At 38.1% G+C, this 20,433-nt stretch overlaps 1 protein-coding gene across 9 annotated transcripts in view; it reads right to left on the bottom strand.

Annotated features, from left to right (window-relative positions):
• The window catches only part of TRERF1 (transcriptional regulating factor 1), a 288,027-nt gene that overhangs the window by 169,785 nt on the left and 97,809 nt on the right, over positions 1-20,433 (bottom strand). For 8 of the 9 annotated variants that reach the window (XM_027838387.1, XM_027838389.1, XM_027838391.1 and 5 more), the window contains one exon: positions 13,693-13,744. The exons of the other annotated variant lie outside the window; for it this stretch is intronic. The gene's annotated coding sequence lies outside the window, so the exon portion shown is untranslated. The remainder of the gene's footprint in view (positions 1-13,692; positions 13,745-20,433) is intronic. 9 annotated transcript variants of the gene reach the window in all.

Here is a 20,433-nt window from a genome sequence, read left to right as displayed (position 1 = left end):
GGTTTTACCTGTGTGTGTGTGTGTCTGTGTGTATGTGTGTCTGTGTGTGTGTTTGTGTGTGTGTGTTTAATTGTAGGCTTATCTACAGCAGGGTGGGGAGGGAGAAAAAATAAAAAGTGCACAACAGACAACAAAAGAAAATTTAGAAGGATGCACAGAAAAGCAGGGTAGCTTTGAAAACAATGTGCAGTATTTATTACAGTTTTTTCAAAAAAAGTAAACAGTCTGAAACAGATACTGAATCCTCTCTTTATGTCATATTGTGTACATGAAAATGTTTTTTGTATTTAAGTTAAAAATGAATAAAAAATTTTAAAAAAGAAAAAAAAGCAGCAAAACTAACCAACATATCAACAAAATGTGACAAATTATACAATGTTCCAAAGTGAAAGTGCTCCACCTCTGTAAAGAAGTAGGAGAGGTCACTTTATCTCTTCTTTGGGGGTTTCTTTTATGGTTAGAACGGAAAGGCCAAAAGGAACAATATGGAAATAGATTGATTTATTTATTTAAATCACCTAGAGTAATTTAGGTCCAAATGAAGTTTACTTGAAAATCTAATTTAAGATGAGAAATTTAATTCTGTCATTACAATTAAAAGTGGTACAGCATTTGCATTTTAGAGGGAAATCATACCAGATTCTTTTTAATCCTATTAGATGCTTAATGCTTTCTATCTTGAACAGAAATATACTGGATTGATTTCTTTTATGAATCACTTAGAAGGTATGTGATACCATAGGGATTAATTTTTTCCACTGACTGATACATGTCAGCATGGGCACTAGATCTAAGAGAATGCCTCCCAGACATCTTCAGAGAATCATGGAATGTGAGAGCTGGAAGGAATTTGAAAGATTATCTAGCCACCAGCCCAAACCCTCACCCAGGCTCCACAAATGAAGACCCTGAGACCCATAGAGTTTCATGTCAGTTATCAAAGGTCACAAAGATAGGCAGCTACAGAACATGACAAGAACCCAGGTTTTTCCAGACCTCTAGAACAGAGCATCAGTTTTCAAAGCTTTCTGGTCTCAGCAACCCATTACCCTCTTTAAAATTAAGGACCCCAAAAGGCTGCTGTTTATGTGGGTTATATCCATTGAAATTTACTGTTTAAGAAAATAAAACTGTTAAATGTTTTTAAAACATATTGTGAATATATTATTTAAATAATAAATATAAAATTTATAAAATTATAAACATATCAAATATAGTTATATACACATGTATATATCTTAAACAGAATTTATTATATTTAATATTTAAACATACTTAATATTCATGAATCCATTTAAAAATAACAATAAACCTATTACATGTTGACATACATATAACATTTTTATGAAAAATAGTATTTTCTAAAGCAAAAAAATTAGTGAGGAAGGTTTGATTGTTTTATACATTTCTGCAAATCTCTTTTAACATCTGGCTTCAGAGAAGACAAATTCTTCTATCTTCAGCATTCAATCTGTTCTAATCTGTTGTTTTGGTGGAAGTATATGAAGAAAATACAGTCTCAGACATATAGTTGGAAAATGAAGGAGTATTTTAAGACACAAATAACATATTAGTATTATAAAAAGTTTTGACTTTTCTAAATCCTCTCAAAGGGTCTTTTTTTTTTTTTTTTTTGGGGGGCTGGGCAATGAGGTTAAGTGACTTGCCCTGGCTCCCACAGCTAGTTAAGTGTTACATGTCTGAGGCCAGATTTGAAGTCAGGTCCTCCTGAATCCAGGGCTGGTGCTCTATCCACTGCGCCACCTAGCTGCTCCCCCACTCCCCCCCACCTTAAAGTGTCTTAAGGACTCCAGGGAGTCTCTGGAGCACACTTTGAGAACTGTTGCTCTGAATTCAGGGTACTTACTACCTACCTACCCAAGAATGTCCTTAATACAGCATGATGAAAAAAGAGAACAAGGCAGTCTCCAATAGCTCACATTTATAGAATACTTTGGGATACAATTATAGGATAGTATCACAAATGCAAGAGTTCCCTCTGTCAGTGAAATCTCAGGTCTATCTCCCATCCCCTTACACTGTGCTCTCCAGTCCAAAAGGTAAATCATCCAAGTCTTATTAACCCCATTTTGCCCAATGGGGAAACTGTGGCTCAGAAGATTAAAGTGATTTTCCTAATTTAATTCAGAACACATTTATTAAACACTTACTATATGATACTGTACTAGGAGTTACAAGATACTGTACTAGGAGTTACAAAGTTAATCGACACATTTATACAATAACAACAACAAACTGCAAAAACACACAACTATAGAAGACTTAAGAATCAATGCCAATGACAACCCATGATACCAGAGGACCAGTTCCCAACAGAGAGATGATAGTCAACTCAGGATGCAGAATTAGACACACATGTTTTGATATGGTCAATGAAGGAATCTGTTTTGTTTGACTATGGAGATTTAGAACTAGGGTTTTGTTCGCCCCCCCCCCACTCACTGGGCTGGGGGGAGGGGGAGGGGGGAGTGGCCATTAGAGATAGAGATAGAGAAAAAAAGTGGGTCATTGAAGCATTTTTTTTAAATACATCGAAGAGAACAGAAGGAAACCCAGAAGGAATGAGAGCCCAGCAGCACAGCTCTGAATGTTACATGATAAATTTATTACATACTTAAAAAGAAAAAGAAGCTTAGTATAACAGAGATTCACAGTTTCATATACAAGCCTCTTTTTTGCTTCTATGTGTATATAAATATTTGCTTTGGTGTTGGTTAGGATCAGAATTTTTTTCAAAAAAATTTTTAAAAGTCAGGTAGCTCAATGGATAGAACTCCTGCCTTGGAGTCAGGAGGACCTGAGTTCAAATGTGACCTCAGACACTTGATACTTGCTAGCTGTGTGACCCTGGGCAAGTCACTTATCCCCAACTGCCTCACCAAAAAGCCAAAAAAAATTTTTTTAAGTCAAAAACAAGGGAAGGGGAAGATGCCATATACCCACATGAAGAAAAATAAAACACACACACAAAGTAAAAAGTTATAAAACTAATAAAATATAAGAACCAGCATTTGAATCCACATCACCTGATACCAAGTTCACTACTTTATGCTACAATGTCAAATATCTACCATGATCTACTGACAAATGGTAGAATTCCTGGTCCAGGAGGGACACTGAGAAATAAAAACCAGAAAAACAGAGGGAAGAAACCTCTCTTGAGGTTTTATTTATGCAGAAAGTTCTCCCTATTTCCTTCTAAAACCTCTAGATAAAAGGGCCTCTTGTTTTTGCTGGCTAATTTAAATCCCTCCATCACTAAGTAACTAAATTTTCACCATAAGAAAATCCAAACCACACTAGTAATAAGAAGAGGAATTTTTTTCTCCAATTCCTTATTAAAAACCAGTTTAAAAGAAATCTTTCTGCTTATAAGAATTCAGTAAATGTTATCTAATATGACAGGACCAAGATGCCAATCCAAAACCACAATACCGAATAAGAATTCATAATTAATTAATTGATAAATTAATTGATGCCTTAAGGTTTACAAAGCACTTTTTCTCATAACAATCCTATGAAGCAGGTAGTTCAAAGATTACCATCCTCATTTGGAAGATGAGGAAACTGAAGGTTCATCCAGTCATCCTTTAGGTAGACTTCAACCTAAATCACTCTGGAAAGGTGGGTGGTGCCAACCTTATTCCTAAAGATCCTCAAGAATATTCCATCCTCCTACCCCCATTCACCCATTTCAGCACTTCGTCTAACTCACTGTGAGAAAACTCTTCTAAATAACATGTCTCTAGTAGCTTTGTCTTAACTTTTAAACCTATCATTTCTTGCTCTTTCCTTATTTGGTGATTGGTGATGGTTGCCATCTCTTGTGCAATAATAAGCCAATAATGATCTTCTAACACTTGAAAATATTCCAGTTAGCATGGGTCTCATTGACAGGTTATGCTGTAACATATCTCAGAGAAGCTTAGGTCATATTTGTTGCCTTTTTCCATGAAAACTATTTAATTCAGTCTATCAGGATGACAATATCTTACCCTTCCATCCCTCCATCAACCTCATTAAATCCCAGAAAACAGTCACAGAAAAGAATTAAAAGACACCTAATGTAAAGCAATACAAACATTCCTGATGAATGGCAGGTTTGAAGAATAAATTGACTAGTGACACTTCGTTCATTAGTCCAGTGTTTAGAACATGGTATAGATGTGGATGAGATTGACAATCTGAGTCCCATAGCACCAATTCATTCCTAATCCCTGTCACCTCTTCCATGATTCCACGATGAAGGTTCCAAAGTCATCTTACTGATTCCAGTTCACTGTTCTATATTAAAAGACAACCCTTTCTGTGTAATGGACCCCCCAACTCACAGATCCCCCACCCCTCACCCCTGCTGCTTTCGGCAGGCTGGTAAAGTCTAGGACTCCTCAGAATAATTTTTGAATGCATAAAATATATGTTACAAAGGAAAACAATTTTATTGAAACAGCTATTAAAATATATTTTTAAAGCAAGTTCCCAAATTCCTGGTTAAAACCCCCATCTTAGGCTATCAAGATATTTTTAAATCAAAACTCTGGAGACAACATGGCATAAGGCACTGGACTTGGAGTCGGGAAGACCTAAGTTCAAATCCTGAGTCGGCCTCTTACTAGTGTGACCCTGGGATCACCTAAATTATCTATTCTTCTGTTTTCCTCATCTTTAAAATTAGCTGGTTAGTAGAACATTGTACATAGTAACAACAACACTGTGAGATGATCAACTTTGATAGACTTAGTTCTCAGTAACGTAATAATCCAAGACAATCCAAAAGACTTATGATGGAAAATGCTATCCACATCCAGAGAAAGAACTATGGCGTCTGAATGCAGATGAAAGCATACTATTTGCTCTTTTTTTGTTATTTTTGTTTTTTCTTTCTCATGGTTTTTCCCTTTTGTTTTGATTCTTCTTTTACAGCATGACGAAAGAGGAAATATGTTTAATGTGATTGTATATGTATAGCCTATATCAGATTGCATGGTGTCTTGGGGAGGAGGGAGGAGGGCAAAAATTTAGAATTCAAAATCTTAAAAAAGTGAATGCTGAAAACTAGAAAGAAAGAAAGAAAGAATTTAAAAAAAAAAAATTAGGTGGTTAGACCAGATGCCTTCTAAGTCTCTTCCATATTTAAATATATGATTCTATAGAACTGGATGTTAGTTCTCATGAATCTCATCCGACTGGTTCTCTACACTTACTACCTGTATAAGCTGCAAATCTGAAAAGCATAATAGTTACACTTTTATTCAAACCATAAATATAAATGTTAAACAGCATAGGGCCAAGCAATGATCTCTGAGGAACTCTGCTGGAAACATCTTCCCAACCTGACATCAATCCATTAATGATCACTCTTCTAAATCCAACTATTGTGCCACACTGCCTTCTATGAAATTACATAGCTATTACAAGCACAAATTACATACAGTAATTTTCAGTAGAAAGATTAATTTCTTTTGTTTTCCTGAAAAATATGATTCCTATAACACCATTTCATAGTCAGATGGTCCAAGACCAAACATTTCATACTCTCAGATGGTCTATCACCAAAAAGAATTTTAAAAAGAATCCCCTGGTCTAGAACATTGAATTGAATCTTATATGATGAGTCTTCAAATCTTTAGCACAAAATTATAGGATGCTTCAAAAGCATCAACAGATCTTCCCAAAGTCTTAATGCAGTTTAAAACTATTAAAGCTTTAAACTACACTAAGATTTTGGAGACACTCCTCAATTTGTTGGGGAAACACTGGTTTTAGACATTCCTTGGCATGAAAGCAGTGGGCTCACCAGATCATCTCGCCAAGTCCCCTTTAGCTCTGGAACTGAAGACCAACACCCCATCCACATCAGCAGAAACTCCTACTCGATAAGAAGCAGTTTTCTCGAGCCCACGGACTGAGGCTGAGGTTTAATAAACAGATGGCTCAAAGATACTACCTACTTGAAGCAACGCCAAGCAGGGCCAGTATCTGGGGAGTATTTGAACTTAAAGCAAAATGAGTAATGCTGTGTTTATGTTTTTCAGGTCCCCAGTTGTTGGGTGTTTGCTGTTCTTTTTAAATCAGTCTGGTAAAGCAGCTTTAAAAGGCATACTTTTTGGCAGCTCCAAGACACAGTTGTTTCTACGAGTATGAATGCCCACTGTCCATGTTGTCAAACTGTGGAGGCACAAGTCAGGACTGAATAAACTGTAATGACTGATTGCTTTGGGGATTACCCTATGTGGAAAGGAAAAAAAACCTGCTTACACACCTTTTAGCAATTCCCAGCAGCAGAACAAGCTTGGGCTGTTTTGGAAATGAAAAATTTGCTCCACGTTGCTGGAAAAATTAGGTGCTAAGGATGCCTTTTGGTTAGTTTATAGAAAGCATTCAAATGCTTTTCTCTTTCCTTTAAAATGAGGATGAAACCCAACTAGTCTCCTCTAGAATTATAGGAGCATTGGGGAAGGACAGGCTGCTCATAACTGTCATGGTGTAGTTGACTTTGTTTAACTTTACAAACTTTGTCTACAAAGAAACCTAATTCCATTGGTGTCTGTTCATATCTTTTGACCAAATATGCCTCAAAAGAAAAATTACCCCAAAAAGTAATGTACATATGAAAGATGGATCCAAATCACCAATAGGATGAGATAAATCAAAACAACTCTGAGGTTTCACCTCATACTCAGGCCAAGACAACAAAAGATGTAAACAGTCAACGTTGGAGTCTTCAAGAAGACAGAAGCACAAATATGCTATTGGTGGACTGACTATGGTGTTTTAAAAAAAAAGGTATTTATAAAACTTGAAAAATGAGGATAAATTTCTGATACAGCTATTAACTTCAAGTTGAAGACATGGGATGCAAGAGATAACCACCTCTTTTTGCTTCCTAATTCAAACCAATTGAATCCAACAAACATTTATTATCTACTGTGTGCAAGACATCGTATTGCTACATGCCTCCCAGACTGTTGAATTAAGAATTATTCATCTGGTTAAAGAAAGAAAGCACTGATAAGGAAAAGACAGAAATACTTGAATCACAGCCTGTCTGGCCTCAGAGGAAGTATCAATCAAGTCAAACCTTCTCAGTGGACAGAAGATGGAACTGAGGCCCATAGAAGGCTAACCAACTTAGTGAATGGTAAAGCCAAGACTCAAAACACATTTCTTGTGACTCAATTATCTTTCCCACTTCTCAGTCCTACCTCATATCATGGTTCTGCCTCCAGCCAGGATTAGTGATTTTCACATTACTGTCCCACTCAAGGATTTCCGGGATGGCCAGCCCTTACCAACAAGGAGAATGCCTCATGAAATAAGTAACTGGTGACTAAGTAAATGAATGAATGAACCACCCAGTCAATAAGTAGAGCAGAGATCAGGCACCTTTCCAGAGGAAACATTGCACAATCAATAAATCAATCAACAAGCATTTCTTTAGCATAAAATATGTGCCAAGTAGACACTGTGGTCATTAGGCAGGCATTGGAAATACAGACAAACAAACAAACAAAAAAAAAATAGAATAGTCCCTTGCCCTTAAGATGACTCTAGCTAGGAGAGACAATATATATTATACAAGTGTGTAAAAAATAGATAAAGGGTGATTTGGGGAAAGGTACTATGAGCTAAAGGGATCAGGAAAAGGTTTCATGTAGAAGGTGGCATTTTCCTTTCTTATAGGAAAATGAGTATTCTAAGAGATGGAAATGAGGAAGAAGAATATCCCAGACACACAGAGAGGAAATGGAGTGTTATGGATAAGGGGGTAAAAAAGCCAGTTTGGATGGAACACAGTACATGTTAAGGGGTATACATAAAGTAAGACTGGAAAGATAGGTTAGGGGGAGGTGGTCTAGATTATGAATGGCTTTAAATGCCAAATTGAGGAATTTATATTTGATCCTAATGTAAAAGGAAGCCACTGCGCTTTACTGAGGTAGAGAAGGGACATCATCAGATGTGGGCTTTAAGAAAATCATTTCAGGAGATAAACTGAGGGGTAGGGAGAGACTTGAAGCAGGGAAGTCAATAAGGGGGGTGTTGCAATAGTCCTAGAGAGAAATGATGAGGGCTTGAAAGAGGGAATTAGGTGCATGAGCAAAGAAAAGAAGAGTAAGAAGGCAAGAGATGCTGTAGATTTAGAAACAATAAGATTTGGCAATGACAACTGAATATGTGGGATGTGTGTGAATAAATATCCTCATATATGGAGGAATTTATAAAGATACAGATATAGGATATACATAAAGATATATACAGATATAGGATATATATACAGATAAATATCAGATATGTGGTACTTTTACATATGATATACATATGTATCGATATATATGCTTATAGATATCTACTTCTCTCTACACACACACACACACACACACACCCCACTTGTATAAACATACTTATTCACACTCAGATGAGGATATTAGAAGGAATCAAGGAAGAAACCAATTCTCCAGGTGTCTGTGGAAGGATGCTGGTGCGTAGGACAAAAACAGAGAAGCTCTGAAGAGGGATTGATTTGGAGAGGAAAGTAATTGGTTTGGCCATGAAGAATTTGGGATAACAATAGCACATCCAATTGGAAATGTCAAAGAAGAAAGTGGTGATATGAAACTCAAGTCTACAAATGATCAAAAACACTCATTTTGGACAAAATTCATTTCATGTCATCACGGAATGTTGGCTTGAGGTATGGTATGATGGAAAGTATGCCGAATTTGGATTCAGGAGGTGAGTTCGACAATCGGCTTTGCCACTTTCTGTGTGATTTTGGGCAAATCTTAACTGCTGTGGGCTTCAATATCTTCATCTATAAAATGAGAGTGCTGGGCAAGATGACTCCTAAGGATCCCTCAAGCATTAAACCTATTCTGCAATCTTCCACCCCCATCTCACACATGCACACCACTGGTCACAGGAAGAAGGGCAGAGAGAGAGAAAAGAGACAAGACAGATGCAAAGACAATGAAAGAGAAGGAAACAAACCTTGCCCACAGGCAGCTTGATTCAGAGGAACATAAGATCACAGAACTAAAGCAAGAGGGGCTAATCCCCGCATTTTATGGATAGCATAGAACTTAGGGAACTTACCTAGGTCACATAGATTAGTGTTTATACATGTGTAACCACAGAACAGCAACCAGGCTTAACTTTATAACTGACAATAATTAGGAAGGCTCTATGCTAAGTGGTACAGTGAACAAAGCAATGGGCCGGGACTCAGGAAGACCCGAGTTCTAATCCAGCCTCAGACACCTATTAGCTTTGTGATCCTGAGTGACTCATTTAACCTGTTTGTCTCAATTTTCTCATCGGTAAAATGGGGATAATAATAGCACTGACCTCCCAGAAATGTTGTGAGGGTCAAATGAGATAATATTTGTAAAGCACTTAGGACAGTGCCTGGCATAAACACTTGATAAAAACATTCATAGTAATGATGATAATGATAATGATTGAAGGGAGGAGGGGGTTGAGGGGCTAGTGAAACTACTTCCTCCTGGTTTTAAATATGAAACCATAAGACAACGTACCAGCTACAGTAACCATGAAAGCTAGGACCCTAGACCAGGCTCTGAAGAAGCAGAGACATGAGGAGAACACGGTGTCTGGAGTTCGTGGAGTCTTTCCTCATAAAATGACGGCTCTTATGTAAATTCCAGAGTTCTACCTCCAAACCCAAGATTGGCAAGCCAACTGCATGCAGCTCACCACACTGAGATAATCCCTCGATGACACCAGTATGATGACACGGCCTGGGGTTTACTGTGTGGGTGGTGGTGTAACCCACGCTGAGGAAGCCAGCTTCCCCACTGGCTTCCATCTTGGCAACACTAGTTCCAGTCAATACAGCAACACATTCTGTAGCCCAGTGATAAAACTGTTGTAAACATATTACGTTCATATATGGTCTCAGAAACCATTTAGTCAATTGATGGCTGTAATTGCCACTCCATGATGTAATTGGTTTCTTTTAGCTTTCAAGTTATTTTTGCTATTTTTTAAACGCTTCTGTTGAAGTAAAACTAATTCAAGTGGGCAAGTCTCAGGATCTTATTGGGTTCACAGTTTGCTTATATATATAAATCAGACAGTTGGACTAAATGATCTCAAGGGTACCTTTCAGTTTTAAATCTGGGTTCTTGTGATCTTAAATCAAAACCACTGATTTGTTTCAGTCAATCTCCTTCTGTACCACAGTGCTTGTTTGGCATATTGGAAGTGCTTAATAAATGCTTGTTGATTATCTCTAACCAATAGGGATCATCAATGACAGGAGATCTTTCTACAATGAAGATTAATTCACTTTCCACAATGGTGCACATACTTACAAACACAAAAATTAAGCTGTTACATATTTGGGGACATTTGATGAAACATCATTGTTGTTATAATTATCAAGCACAGTGAGCTTAAAATGAAAAGACCTTGTTGAGTACCAATATACAAACACATTAAAATTGAGCCCTGTGCCAGTGACGGAAAGGCACTGCTGTGTACTACAGAAGCATCAAACTCTTGGCAACTTGAGGCTGGCTAAACTCCCAAAGTGGGCCCCAACTTGACTAAAATGTAACTTGGAAATGTTTAACAAAATAAATAAAAACCAAATATAACATAGATAACGTTACTTTGCAGTCTTCTGAATAATGTTCATTTGTAGTATCCTAAGAGAATATGCAGCCCACAACGATCCCATTTCTATTTGAATTTGACATCTTTAGTACAGTGGATAGAAGGACAGTTTTAAGGTCAGTAAGACCTGACGGGTTCAGACCTCACCTTCAACAATTATTAGTTATTATACACAGGCAAGCCACTATCAGATATACAGACTCCACCCTCTACACTGTCCCCAGCTCTGTCAGTGACAGTCAGATACAGACAAATCTCTGATCTGCATTGGTAAGAGAAAGTTTTACACACCAGAAGTTGCTTACGCCTGATAAAATCACAGATCTAGATGCAAAAAAAAAAAACAAAAAACTTGTCATTCCAACTTTCCTATTTCCAAGTTTATGCTTCTTTGATCCCTAATGTATCTATCAAAGGCTCTTACTAATGGGAATTAAAACCAGAACAAAACTATATGATTTTTTTTAAAGACAAAGTTGTCTACAAATAGATGCCAAATCTCACTTGACAGATTATTGCAAACATCTTATACAGTAATTACAATATGAAACCAGCCAATTTCTATTTTAAACAGTTCTTCATTCATTGAGATTGACCTGCCTTCCCATCACCACTCACCACCCAAATTAGTGAGAAACACATTATACTCTCAAACACTCATTCACTTTGACACTGAATCATTGCCCACCTTACACTTTATGTATCTTTCACAAGTATATTTCTGTCTATCTCATCTCCCCAATTAGACTATAAACTCCTTGAAGACAGGAATGGATCTTCCACATCTCATATTCTTCATTGGGCCTCATAAACCCATTCTAGAAATATTTGAAGGAATGAAGTAGCAAACATAATTATGTAAACTTATAGGGAAAAAAAATTTCAAAAATCACTTTGTATATGAGTATACAAAATGGAAAAACCCCTCATAACATAAGCCAAGTAATGTGCCTTCAACATATTAAAAAAAAAAACAACAGTAATTTAAGCATAACTTAAAGGGGCAGAGCTAAATGTAGTGGAGAGGGCATTAGATCTAAGAGATCAAAGACCTGGGTTCAGGTCCCAAAACTGTAACTTACTAACCAAGGGACCTTGGGCAAGAGAGAACATTCTGTGCCTCAACTTCCTCAACTACATAAAAGGAAGAGAGGCAAACTTTCTGAGAGATGATCTCTAGAGACCCTTCCATACTTGACAAGTTACAATTCTACAGGAGCCCAAAAAAAAAAGGGAAAGGGAAGGTATATGCCAAAAACAAAAACAAAAAAAAGCCATGAGAGGCAAACCACACCTCATCATACTGCTCTCCCTGCTGCCAGTAGCAATAATTATTATATTTATTGATACTCTGATAAAGGCAGAATTAGCTCATCTCTGAAGGGCACCCAACTCTAGGATTCTATGGCACAATGAGTAAAGAAAGCCACACAGCACTACAATAGGTTTTTAACTTGAAAAAATGGAATTCAGTTTAAATGCCACTGAATTCTTTCTCTCCACAGTCTCAGGAGGGAGCTTTGTAGGGGGGGTAATGTAGCCACAGGAAAGTTCTGTAGGAGAAACAAGAGAAATGCAACTCAACCTTCCTACATCCTACATCGAAAATGGAAATGCACTAATGGCCCTAACCAGAGTTTCATCCAGCTCAGTAGTCATTCTGCCTATCACTGGCATGGTCAGTGAGAGTAGGCAGGAGCTGCCTTATGTGACGGGTCTCTAGAAATGATGGCTGTACCCTAGACATCCTAAATTCCCTTTAAAATCTCACTGGATTCCAAAGGATTCATGATGAAAAATGCTATCCACCCCGCAGAGAGAGGAACTAATGAACTCTGAGTGCAAACTGAAGTATATATTTTTTCATAGTCTTTCTTTTTCTTGCTTTTTTTTTTCTTTTGCAACATGGCAAATATGGAAATGTGTTTTGCATGACTTCATATGTATAGTGAGTATTCTATCTCTTGCGTTCTCAATGTGGAGGAGAGGGAAGGATGAGATGGAGAAAATTTAGAACTGAAAATAAACATTTTTTTAAAAGAAAAGTAGAATTTGGATAAAACCAAATTCAAAGGAAAATAATTTAGACAAAAAAAATAGCATTCTCAAACATTCGCAGATGGTAATGAGTATGCTTTTCAAGAAATTAGGAATAACAACAAACATGGTGTGCTCAGGAGACAGTGAGGAAGCTAACCTAGATGGAACAAAGAATACACTTGGGGGAACATAGTATAGATAGTAAAGGTGGAGCAAAATTTAGGAGGAGTTCCATTACAAACTCGGGAGTATATTTCTTTATAACTGTAGTGATAGAGGGTGTTCCATTGAGGGAGGAGAACCTCACTGAATAGTGTTTCATCCACAAAAGTATATCAATCCCTAATTTTTGATGGGTAAACCAAGAATCATAGATTTAGGGGAAGAAGGGACCGCAAAGGTCATCCAGTCCAACCCCCTCATTTTACAAATGATAACAAATGGTTAAGTGACTTGCCCAAGGTCACATAAGGAAAAAATAACAGAGGCAGTATTAAACCCAGGTCCTTTGATTTCAGAGATAGGGCTCTTTCCACCATACCACACTACCTAGTAACTAACAGGAAGAGCACAGGATTAAGAGTCAAACTCCTCGGTGTGGAGATAAGAGGGATAGACTCGGGATCAGAGGATCCAATTCCACCATTTTTTACTTATGTGTTATTGGGCAAACCATTCTCTGGGTCTCCATTTCTTCCTGAGTCAAGAGAAGCAAGACAGAATGTTCCTCCCTTTCTTTACAAAGACCCTGGAGTACACACAAACGGCTGCTGAACCTCAAGCATCCCTCACTTTGTAGCAGAAGCCCATAGGTTTCCATAACCATTATGTCACCTTTTCTACTGTCGTTGGTTTGAGCCCAGAGTACCAGAGGCCACAGAAAACAAAAAAACAAAATTAACTTGGGCTACCTCTAGAGCTGTAGCTAGAGCTACACTCTCTCACAAAGTATTTGGACAGAAGAACTCAAAGAAATCCCAAAAAAATTACCTGTTTTGAGGATTATGCAGATCAGCTTCTAAGACTCCTGCCCAGGCAGCATCTACGGGGTAAACGAAAGGCCATTTTAAAGAAATTTTGAAACAACATGCAATAATCATGAATTGAAAATGAGGATCACCCAGAGGGCAAGAGAGAGGCACACGGTGAGTTAAAATAGGCTGCAACAGAACCTAGAGGCAGGTAGGAGATAGCTCTGGTCTTACAATACGGAAGTTGTTGTTCAATCACGTCCAACTCTTTGTGAACCTATAGACCACATTATCCATGAGGTTTTCTTGGCAAAGATACTGGAGTGGTTTCTCCAGTGGACTAAGGCAAACAAAGGTTAAGTGACTTGCCCAGGCGCACACAACTAGTAAGTCAGCTAGTAAGACTGCATTTGAACTCAAGTCTTTGTGAGTCCAGGCCCAGCACTATCCACTAAGCCATCTAGCTGCTTCCTATAATAAAATAAAAATATTGGCTCAGATATTTAACAGCAGCCAAATAACCCTGGGCAAGTTATTTAACCTCTTTCAATCTGAGATCTGGTAAACTGAACAGGGTTTTTAATGTCCCCTCCACTTTGAAACATGATCCTACTATCATCAATGAAGAGCTTTGAGGTACAGGGGTAAAACATGGCCTCAAGGAAATGAAAGATATACAAGCAGACATGTTGGTCACATAGAGAGGGAAAGCGATGACAGTCCCAAGTTCTCCAGCAGAAATATCATCTCTAAAATCATATTTAAGTGAATAGATTCCCCTTTGGGTATGACCAACATCACACAGAACGGGCAGGCAGGCTGGGTTGCAAGCTCTACCACTGGAGAAAACAGCTAACTAGATGAGATTACAGATCCAATCATGTCTTCTAAAATGTTAATAATGAGAGCGCATGCCGAAGGACTTAGGATTACTTTGGGCCAGCATTGGTGACACAAAGAGAGGTGAAAACATTATCCCCCACCCTCAGGTGTACGGTCCAATGAGGGAAACAATATGCAGATAGTTATGAACATACAAGATATATTACAGACCCCCCCTACCACCACCACCACCACACCACCTTGCTATGATGGACCTAGGGAGAGCAAACCAAATACTTCTCTACGATGGTGAAAAATGATTACTCATATCTGGCTGGGAATGGACTCGAGCTCTTCAAGCAAAGACCAGATGACACACAGTTAAGGATTACATAGACAGAACTGCTGTTTATGTATGGGTTGGATTAAATGGCCTCTAAGGTCCCTTCCAACAACAAAATTCCAAATCTGAGTCTGTTAAACCAGTATTAGAACTGGGACTCTGGATACAATATGTTTTTTCTAGGGTTTTGTTTGTTGTTTTTTTTCCCCTGGGGAACTTTCTTCTGTATCCTTTTACTTTAGTTAATTCAATGAATAAATATTTATTGAGTGTCCTGATCCCTACATATTGCAAGCCATCTTAGATACTATTTTCAGAAATCACAAGCCTCCATGGTACACAGGTTCAAAACTATTCCTCCTTCCTATAATGGGTATGGCTACTAGAAAAAAAAGTTTTCTATGTACACACTGGATTTTAGCTGCAACCCTAAACTGATCAACTCAGACATTCATTATTATTGTTACTATTACTAATAATAATATCTAGCATTTATATTTTGTTTAGTCATTTCAGTAATGTCCAACTCTTCGTAACCCCATTTTGGAGGTTTTCTTGGCAAAGATACTGGAGTGGTTTGTCATTTCCTTCTCCAGCCTATTTTACTGATAAGGAAACAGAGGCAAACAGGGTGAAGTGACCTGCCCAGGGTCACACAGCTAGTAAGTATCTGAGACCATATTTGAACTTAGGTCCTCCTGACTGCAGGAGCACTCTATCTACTGCACCACCTAGCTGCCCCTCACAGATTATATACAGCCTACTTTGTGCCAGGCACTGAACTAAGCACTTGAAAACTATCTCATTTGATATTCACAACAACCCTGGGACGCAGGGGCTATCGTTTACTTCCATTTTACAGAAAAGGAAACTGAGACAAATACTGTACACAGGTAGCAAAAGTCTGAGGCTGGATTTGAACTCAGGCTTTCCAGACTCCAGCCATAGCACAGTAGATATGAAACCAGAAAAAGAAACTAGAAATAGCAACTAACATAAGAAAAAAAAAAGTATTATTAATATCAACTACATCACGTTACCATCAAACAGAGGAAACTACTGTTGAAGTTGCTGAGCAAAACAACAAAAGGCTGGTTCTTAACCACACGCTAGGTATTATCCATTGAATAATGTGCTGTCTCCCGATACTAGTCATATTTCAAGCCAGGTTAATAAAGGCATGGAAGTAAAATTAGTCCCCACCATCCATTAAAGAAGCCAAAAATTTATTTGTTTAATAATGTATGAACAGGGTCAGCCTCAAGCAAAACTGAAGCAGGCCAGAATGCCCCAAGTACTCCCAACCTCCCTAATCTTTGTCCTTTTCACCCTCTTAGGAGTTCTCAGTTTTCTCCTTATCTGCATTATCAAGCCTGCTTTTTAGATCCTGTAAAAAGTGCTACACCTGAGAGGCAGGAAGAGCTGAGTTCAAATTCCACTTCTGAGGCATTTACCAGCTAGCCACATGACCACACACAAGTCCTTTATACTGCGACTCTTTTTCTGACAATATCTACCAGTCACCTAGGCTCTTAACTTTGTCCCTCATGTTCTTATCCTATTCTGGACTGTTCTCTGCATTCAAGAGCTTTCTGCTTTATATTAGAAGTACATTAGACCACTTGAGGGGAAAGGGACTGTGGTCTTTTTCCTTTTTTTTATCTTCAGCACCTAGTACATATGTCATCTCCCACAGCTCATAGTCTTGCACATAGCAGTCAATAAAAACTAGTTGGACAATGCTAATTCAATTAACTCATCATTTGCTCCTCCTTTCTCCTTCACTCCCTACTTCCAATAGTCTTCCAGTTCTAGGATCTAGTTTCTAGAATCCTAGCACCTCATGTTTAAGCTATCATAATAATCGTCTCCTGACTGATCTCCCCATCTCTAGTCTCCTGTCTTTTCTAATACATACTATAACCCTTCTGCCAAATAACTATCCTTGATCTAACAACATTAGGCATGACCAACTTAACAGCATGAATTAGTTCCATGAGAAGTGAAGATAAGGAGAAATAATGCTTGGGGGGGGGGGTTTAGGGGTAATTTCTACAGGAGCAATGCTATAAATGTAATAGCAGAATAACCAATCAATCAAAAATCACTTATAATCACCAACCATGTGCTAGTCATTCTGGTGATACAAAGACAAATATTAACAGTCTTAGCCCACGAGGAATTCACAGACTATTGCTGAAGACAAAACATATGCATATAAGCATATGCAAAATAAATGCAGGAGGAATTGAGGGAGAGGAAAGGGAAATAAGAAAGTCTCATAAAAGATGGTGATTGAATAGAGCTTTGAAGGAAGTCAGGGATTTTAAGAGGTACAGGTGGGGTAAGAGTGAATTCCAGGAAAACGGGGGTAGGGGGGAAGGGTGAACACAGCCTATATAAAAGCAGAGAGATGAACTGAAGAGATTATGAAAGCATTGGAGCCAAACAGTAAAGGGCTTTAAATAACAAACAGAAGAGTGTGTATTTGATCTTACACGTAAGAGGAAGTTTGTTGATCGGGGAGTGACATGGTCAGACGTGTGTTTGAGGGAGCTCATTTTGGTAGCTGTGCGGCAGGACTGTACAGACCCACCCATCCTCACAACTGTGGTTCAAGGACTAGCCAGCAGCAAGCTGGGCTAAACACTGGGTGGGTATATAATTTGTGTCTCTAGTGTAGAGCTGAATGAGGTTTGAAATATGGTAACTGGATTCAATTATAATGCTTAAATGGGATTATTATAAAACGACTTTTGTGTATCCATCATCATCACCATTATCATTTCAGCATCACTGTCATCGTGGAGTCACTGCACCCGTCTTCCAGGATTGTTGTGAGGAGAAAATAAGATAACATTTCTTCTGAGTAAAGAAAGCACTTTGCAAACCTTAGAGTGCTTTATGAATGTTATTTATTCTTTTTATTAATTACTATTTTAATTTTTATTATTTTATTTTTTATTTGTTGCTGTGTATTTTATTATTTATTATTATTACTATTAGTTATAATTACCATTATTATTTATATTATTACTACAGATTTAGAGCTAGAAGAGATGCTTAGAATCACTTAGTCCAACTCCCTCATTTTATAAACTCAGGCCCCGCAAGATTAAGTAATTTGCCCTGAGTTCATACAATTAGTAGGTAGAAATGTCAGGATCTGCATCCAAGCACTGGACTCCAAATCTAGCATTGCAACATACCAATCATGGTAACGCTAGAAAGGCACTGTGAGAACATGTAAAAGGGCCTGGAGGTGGAGGTGGGAAGAGACTTGTATTCAGGAGAAGGTCCCACTAGGTTTCCCCCTCTGATTGTTAGCCATGTGACATGCAATTTTGAGCAACTCCCTTAACGGATCTGAGCCTCAATTTCCTGATTTGTAAAATGGAGGCGGATAATACCTATAGTATTAGTTGGGTTGTTGTGATTATCAAATGAGACCTACCACACCTAGCAGGGTTGTTATGATGACCAAATGAAAGGGTATATGCCCTCTTAAAGGACACATAAAAGAACATATAAAAAACATAAACCAGATATTTTCATTATTCCCTTTATCATGTCACTTCCCTGTTTAAAACCCTATAATGGTTACACACTCCCTGTATTAAAGTTCACACATGGCATTCAAAGCCATTTACAATCTGCCCCAAACCTCTTTCCAATCAAATCTTCAAGCTTTTCCTTATACAAATAAACTCACTACTACCATTCAGACTGACCTACTAACTGCTTCCCCACACCCATCCCTTAAAAAAACCACACCCACACACTTTCAACTTCCTTCAAAGCTTAGTACAGTAGTATGCTGGTAAATGTTTAACAACCAGATCTTCAGAAAAAAAGAATATGCTCCCAATACTGTTTTAAACTTAATTAGTATTATTAACATTTTCTCATAACTTTCTTAATAATCTCCTTGTTTTTTTTCAGTCATTTCAGTCATGTCCAACTCTTTGTGACTCCATTTGGGGTTTTCCTGGCAAAGATACTGGAGTGGTTTGCCATTTCTTTCTCCAGCTCATTTTACAGATGAAGAAACTGAGGCAAACAGAATGCTCATACAACTAGTAAGTGTCTGAGGCCAAATTTGAACTCAGGTCTTCCTGACTCCAGGCCCAGTGTTACGCATGAGGCCCAGTGTTACTCTAAGCTGCTTTGACTGCTCCTACAGCTTAGATGAGATGGCAGTTACCAAATCTATACTTCTAAGTGAAATGGAGGACCACTAGGCCTTACCATCTGCCTCCTAGGTCCACCAGGCCTTACTATCTGCAGTGCCTCTTTACACCCCATCTAATCTACTGATGTAAACTAAAGATCCCCTAGGCCTTTATATCTACTCTAAAGCTGACCTTTCTTTCATGTGTTGTCTCCCCCAAATAAAAGATGAAGTCTCTCAGAGTAAGAACTCTCTCAATTTTTCCATTTGTATCCTAGTGCTTGGCACATAGTAAGCACTTAATAAATGTCTTTTCTTTCACTTTCACAGTATCTGGCACATAGTAAATGCCTAATAAACGCTTGTTGATTGGAGTCTAAATGAGCCTGGGTTCCTGCTCTCACTGAGTTTATAGTCTAGAAGTCTATCGGTCGATAGTCTATGGGATGCTGTGAGGAAATAACTGAAATAATGGCAATAAAAGTGTTTTCATGGAAACCCATTAAAATCTTTTTCTTAATCATCATCATCATCATTCTCATTAAGTAGGAAAAGGAACATGGAGCTGAGATTCAGAAGTCACTCGGTGGGAGAAATAAAGAGGCTTAGCTCTCAGGATACCAAAGGTTTAAGAACGTAAAATGTTTCAGGCCTTGAAACAGGCCCCAAACAGGAAGTTTGTGACAAACTTTAAAAACAAAACCATACAACTGCAAGAGATTTAAAGGAGTCAGATAAGATTTAAACACGCACACATACCCTTATAAAGAGTAAACTAAGTAGATGGTTAGGGACAGCAGGTTTAAAAATATAAATTATATGATTGCCTCAGCTGTTCAGAACCAACAAATTTTCCTACAGGTGTCCCTTACGCCTCACAAACACTAAAATGTCATTGGGTATCATTTGCTTATCTGTCTTCCAAGCAAGACCCAACTAGGCCTCTAAGCTCCCAAGGGGAGGAAACGATGCCTTTTGTGCTAATGGTGTACTAGTAAATGTTCAGCTAGGAGGAACACACATATATGCACAGGACACACTTTTTAAAACCCTGTTTGCCTCAGTTTCCTCATCTGTAAAATGAGCTGGAGAAAAAAATGGCAAACTACTCCAGTATCTTTGCCAGTCACAAAAAGTCAGAGAACCCTGAAGCACTGAACAATACAATACCACCACCACGACCAACAACAACATTAGCTGTCGGATAGATAGCTGTTTTCAGGTCTCAATCTATCCTCTATCTACATAAGGTCCTTCCTGATCCCATCCCCACCCCTCAGCTCTAACTGCTGTCCCAACACCCTGGCTTCCGACCTTTCACCCACAATTCAACTGAAGAAGCATTTAAGTTCCTACTATGGGCAAAGGCTCTGGGCGAAGAAAGAAAGAAAGAAAGAAAGAAAGAAAGAAAGAAAGAAAGAAAG

The sequence above is a fragment of the Vombatus ursinus genome, unplaced genomic scaffold, assembly GCF_900497805.2.
Source record: "Vombatus ursinus unplaced genomic scaffold, bare-nosed wombat genome assembly UNPS02014826.1, whole genome shotgun sequence".
NCBI classification, from domain to species: Eukaryota; Metazoa; Chordata; class Mammalia; order Diprotodontia; family Vombatidae; genus Vombatus; species Vombatus ursinus.
Note: the sequence above shows the minus strand (reverse complement) of the source record. Positions and strands in the feature narration are given on the sequence as shown.